We start from the raw sequence: 6,000 nt of genomic DNA on the forward strand, positions 1-6,000 counted from the left end.
TTACAGCACTAAAACAAAGCACTTATTAAATAGTTCCTAGTATACAGGGCTTCCCTGGTGACTCAGAGATAAAGAATTTGTCTGCCAATGCACAAGACCCGAGGTTCAGTCCCTGGGTCGGGAAGATCCCCCGGAGAAGGAAATGGCAACCCACTCCAGGGAAATCCCACAGACAGAGGAGCCTGGCAGGCTACAAAAAGTGGGACACAACTTACTAACAAATATGGGCTTCATGATTGTTGTATATAAGATGATACAGAAATAGAGTCACTAAGGAATTTAGTGACTTTCACCAAAAGAATTTACCATCTACCCTGAGAGGAATTATACAAACCCAAGAAAAAAGCATAAAGTGAAAAGATTCAGCTGGAAAGGCTCTGGAGGAAATCAGACCTAGATTTGAATCCTGGCGTCTTTACCTACCCTCTCTCTATATGATGTGAACAAGTTCCCTTCTTCTAGGCTCTAGATCTAGAGTCTAGACCTCATCTTAAAATGAGAGTGGTATCTTTCTTGTAAGTCTGCTGTAAGAAAAAAAAATACAAGCACCTAACACAGTGCCTGAGACATTCACAGATACCCAGTAACTGTTATTAGTATTCTCTTAGAGCCAGAAGAGATTATTTAACCCAATTCTCACTTTACAGATGGGGACACCAAAATATCATAAAACATAATGAGTGTCAAATGAGTGCAACAAACTGGTTGTAAGACAAGTTCACGAGTTATAATCACAAGTGTTTAGGTAAGGCTTTCACAGGTGGACAACAACTAAGGAAACAAACACTGCTATAAAACTGAAAACAAATTTTAAGCACAATCGCTTTGTGTTACTGATTTTCAAACAAGGATTCTGAAACTAGATATTAAACACAAGGTTTACAGACAGGTATAAAAGTAAGTCGGGCAGGTTAAAAATTCAGCTTTTCAATTAGAACAACAATATAATATTTATCAAGCATCCTAGGGGGGAAAAATCTCCCAAACTCAACAGGTGGGGCTACATTGAAAGATCATGACTTCAGAACTTTCTCCTGTTGGCCACATGTAACTTTGTTCTAAAACAAAATCAAGACAGTATTCAGGTTTTTCACGAAATAGCACTTCATTAAATGTATCCTGTAGTTAATTCTCAGCCACCACATATCTTAATCTCTTCAAATGCACAATAGCCCACTTAAGTTTCTATGTTTAAAACATACCCAATTTAAACTTTAAATGAACCAGTTGGTAGTTTTATAGGACAACACTAGAAGGCTACTATTATATTAATCATCTGCACTAGAACTGTATTTAGTTCTTTTTCTGTTATTTCACCATTATCACTGGCTGTCTTCTTGCTTACTCACAAACATCAAGTCAGCAGCACTAAGTAATTTTATGGGCAGTGGAAAAAAATAATCTTCACCCTAGAAGTACATTTCTTGCTCACTTTTAAAACCTCTTCCTTGCCTTTCCCATTAAATCTTTTACCAATCTTTCACCAACCATTTTAATTTCAAGAATTTTTCCTTCGATCACTGGATTTGTTTTCAAACTTTTTCAAGAAGTTTACATTTTTCTTCCTTGACTGATACAATGTGTTGTTCCCAGGAAAATTGAGTTTCACCGAAAACAAGAAATGCAATCAACTCACCAACAACTACTCAATTAGGACAAATTGAAAGTAAGTTCAAAGACAGAGCAGAAATAATCGCACTTTGTTTTTAAAACCGGTGCACCTCTGGGTTTTTTTTTTTTTTGAAGGGAGATAAAAACCTAAAACTAAAAGAAAATGGGTCAAGGCCTATCCTTAGGAGAAGTGATAAGGCAAACATGCACTCAACGGTAAAGTTCATTTTATTCTATCGCCCTTGTTTCCTGTCTGGTGGGAAGTTTTTTAACACAGGGGTAACTTTGAACAGAACACGAACAGTGGCCAAAACCAAGGATTCTCTCTGTATAGGGAGGAGAGGTTCCCAAAGTGTGGTGAATTCAGCGGAGCAGAAACGCCCGGAAGGAAACTACATCCAGACCTAACTTAATCAGAGACCCAGGAAGCCAGAGAGGAGGACGAAGGAACCTGGACTCCACCCTCACCTCCCGGGGCCGTGGCAACTCGGCTGGGCAACGTGACTCAGGAAAGCACGGGGCTAGCAGAGGCCTAGCGCGGCTGCCTCCACGGACGTCCAAGGCCTGCCTTCACAGGCTTACCTGAAGGCGGGCGGAGCGGGAGGTCGCGGTCTGGACCCTAGTCTTCCAGGAGCGATGACGCGGCGGCAGCGACAGCGACAGCAGCAGCTCGGACTGGGCCCGGCTCTGGCTCGGCGAACCGGCGATGAATCAGCCCGATTCCATTCAAAAGAGTTGCCCGGGCCTCCGCTGCGAAGCACTTCCGGGTTCACTGCTCCTCTTCGGCTTCCGTTCCTCCGACGGCCAATTGGAGACGACTCGGGAGTCGGGCAGGCGTCCCAGGAGTAGCGCCCGCGACAGACGGAGCGGGCCAGCTTCTTGACTCCAGGCTTGGACCGCGAGGCGGAAGTTAGCGTCGGACATCCTCGCTGCTCCGCCTTCACGTCTGCCTTCCGCGCTTCTCCGCGCTCGGCCAGCGCCGAGATCCGAGCCGCTGGCTTACGCACCCTGGGAGGTGACTCAATAGGAAATGGAAGTGTAGGAATGCGAAGTCCAGAACTCCCTTCGTTTTGGTGTTCATCGCTGCCCTACTTCAAAACGAAAAGGTTCAGTTGAACTAAACTTAACGTGGTTATCTGAGAAGCAAGAGAGAAAAGGGAGACGTGTGAAAATAGTGGAAATCGGTCGGTCTGATGCTCTTTTCCATAGTGCAGTCTACTCACCTTGTCTTTACCAATTTGCGAAGATTGAATTTCAAGGAAAACAAACATTTCCCTAATAGCGAAACCATCTATTTTAAGCCCAATTTAATTTACAAAATTTAAGAAATCATGTACTGACATTTCTCCAAGCAATTATCAACAGTAACGTTTTACCTAGCTCCCCTGCTAGGTGTTAAGAGAGCAAAACTGCCCAAGAAATGACTATTGACAAGTTTATATCACAATTCAGTACAGGCTCTGTTTAGGGCAGGACGTTTACCAAGCCCCTCTCACTTTGTCAGATATGTTCTAAATAACTAGCATCTTTAAAGCATTCCCAAATCAAGAAAGGTGATCAATCTACTGGATAGAGGGAAAGGAAGGATTGCGACATCTGAATCCAAAGCTGTTTGAGTGGCACAGTTATACAGAATTTCCCACTCAAAAAGCGCTATCTAAAAAATCGGTATAGACCATCTTATTTACAAAGCAGAAATAGAAGCACAGACGTAGAGAACAAAAGGATGGATACTAAGGGGGAAAGGGGAGAACAGAAAGGATTGAGAGATTGGGTTTGACATGAATACATTATTGAAACTATGTGATGACACTTAATGGTCACAAACTTTCCAAATTGATTTAAAAACATTAATCCACATATCCATGAAGTTTAATAAAGTCTAAGTGGGATAAATTCAAAGAAATACACACCTGGACACATTATAATTAACCTGTTGAAAACCAAAGTCAAGGAGTGAATCTTAAAAGTGTCAAGAGAGAAGCCACTCGTCACATAATCCTAAATAAGATTTACAACCAAAACTACTGAAGCAGAAAGCAGTGGGATGACATGTTCAAAATGCTGAAAGACTGTCAGCTAAGACTTCTGTATCCAGGAAAACTATCCTTCAAAAATGAAAGAGAAATTAGTACATTCCCCAAATGCATGTATAAACAAAAATAACAAGAATTTGTCATTAGGAAACTTGCCATACAAGAAATTCTAAAGGGAGTCTTTCAGGTTAAAATGAAAAACTAGACAATAACTCAAACCCATATAAAGGAAACTTGTAAATACATAAATAATTATAAAAAGTATAAATGTATTTTTTGTTTATAATTCTTTTTTCTCCCATTTAAAATACAGCTGCATAGTAATTATAAAGCTTTGTTGATAGGCATATTATGTATAAGGATCTAATTTGTATCATAATTATAATACAAAGGAAGCAAGAGGAAATGAAGCTATATAGTAGCTAAGTTTTTGTATACTATTGAAATTAAACTGGTATTAATCCAAGCTGTATTGTTCTAAATTGGTAATTGTAATCCCCAGTTCAGTTGCTCAGTCGGGTCTGACTCTTTGGGACCCTATGGACTGCAGCACACCAGGCTTCCCTGTCAATCATCAACTCCTGAAGCCTGCTCAAACCCAAGTCCATTGAATCGGTGATGCCATCCAACTGTCTCATCCTCTGTTGTCCCCTTCTCCTTCCACCCTAGAAGCAACCACTAAGACAACAACGTTTTACCCATCAGCTGCCCAGCAAGGTGTTCAGAGAACAAAACTGAGTAATCCCTAGAACAACCACTAAGAAGATACTCAAAAAATATATCATAAAAGAAATGACAGGGTAATTCAGTTCAGTTCAGTCACTCAGTCGTGTCCGACTCTTTGTGACCCCATGAGCTGCAGTACGCCAGGCCTCCCTGTCCATCACCAACTCCTGGAGTTTACCCAAAGTCATGTCCATTGAGTTGGTGATGCCATCTAACCATCTCATCCTCTGTTGTCCCCTTCTCCTCCTGCCTTCAATCTTTCCCAACATCAGGATCTTTTCAAATGAGTCAGCTCTTCGTATCAGGTGGCCAAAATATTGGAGTTTCAGCTTCAACATCAGTCCTTCCGATAAACACCCAGGACTGATTTCCTTTAGGATGGACTGGTAATTAAAGGTACAAATAAGTATTTAACATAAAAGGCGGGAGTAACAGGGAATAGAACAGAAAAATACATGACATTAAGAAAACAGTAAAATGGCAGGTATAAATACTATCTTATCAGTAATTACATTAAATGTAACTAAATGTATCACAAATGGATTAAATATTCTAATTAAAAGATATTTGTAAGATGGGTTAAAAAAAATGATATGCAAGCCACAAGAGACACATTTTAGATTTAAAGACAAAACATTTTAAAACTAAGAGGATGAAAAGTATACCATGCAAACAGTAACTTAAATGGTTTGACCACTTTGAAAATTGTTCTGGCATTGTTGGATTTTGGGGGGCGGGAGGAGTGGCAGCAGGCTACACGGAGACCTAGGCAGTGAAAGAACAGAATCCTAACAACTCTACCTCTAGGGAATTCCCATTCTGGCTTTTTTTTTTAAATGAAGTTAAAAAATACAATTACCAGAGAATTCCTGGTTAGCACTCAGTCCTTTCACTTATGTGGCCCAGGTTCAATCCCTGTTCAGGGAACTAAGATCCTGCAAGGTTAAAAAAAAAAAATACAGTTACCATTTGACCCAGCAACTCCACTTTATATATTTACCAAAAGTAAATAAAAACATTTGTCCACACCAAGACTTAAACATAATAGTTCATAGCAGTTTTATTCATAATAGCCCCAAACTGGAAATAATCCAGATGTTTCCCAACTGGTAAGTGGATAAAGTGTGGTATGTCCTTATAACACAGTAATGTTCAGCAGTAAAGAGGAAACCACTTATATATGCGACAACATGGATGACTTTTAACACATCATACTGATGAAAAAGAGACACAAAAGAGTACATATTGTAAAATACAATTTTAATGAACTCTAAACAAATAGAATCAAATACGTAGTGACAGCAGATCAGTGCTTCCCTTGGGGTTCAATGTGGAGTTAGGTGGGAAGATTGACTGCATGGGGTGTGAAAGAGCTTTCTAGGTTGTCAGAAATATTCTGTCTCTTTATTGTGGTGGTTTATCAGAACTCATCAAACTGTACACTTAAGTACATTTTATTATATATAGTTTATACTATAATATAGTTGACATAAAAGAGAAGAAAATCCTCAAATTTGTTACTTAGTCCTTTCCTTAGTCATACCAAAGTATGACTTCTGTCTAAAATGTCCTTTCTTCCACCTCCCATCCCCATACTTTACCCCAGTGGTTGAAGTATGGTCAGTAA

At 39.9% G+C, this 6,000-nt stretch overlaps 1 protein-coding gene across 2 annotated transcripts in view; it reads right to left on the reverse strand.

Annotated features, from left to right (window-relative positions):
* PSMD14 (proteasome 26S subunit, non-ATPase 14) overlaps nt 1-2,700 on the reverse strand; it is a 107,735-nt gene extending 105,035 nt beyond the window's left edge. For both annotated transcript variants that reach the window (XM_027559469.1, XM_027559476.1), the window contains exon 1: nt 2,194-2,700. The gene's annotated coding sequence lies outside the window, so the exon portion shown is untranslated. The remainder of the gene's footprint in view (nt 1-2,193) is intronic.
* Between the last annotated feature and the right edge of the window lie 3,300 nt (nt 2,701-6,000).

The sequence above is a fragment of the Bos indicus x Bos taurus genome, chromosome 2 (assembly GCF_003369695.1).
Source record: "Bos indicus x Bos taurus breed Angus x Brahman F1 hybrid chromosome 2, Bos_hybrid_MaternalHap_v2.0, whole genome shotgun sequence".
Taxonomy (NCBI): Eukaryota; Metazoa; Chordata; class Mammalia; order Artiodactyla; family Bovidae; genus Bos; species Bos indicus x Bos taurus.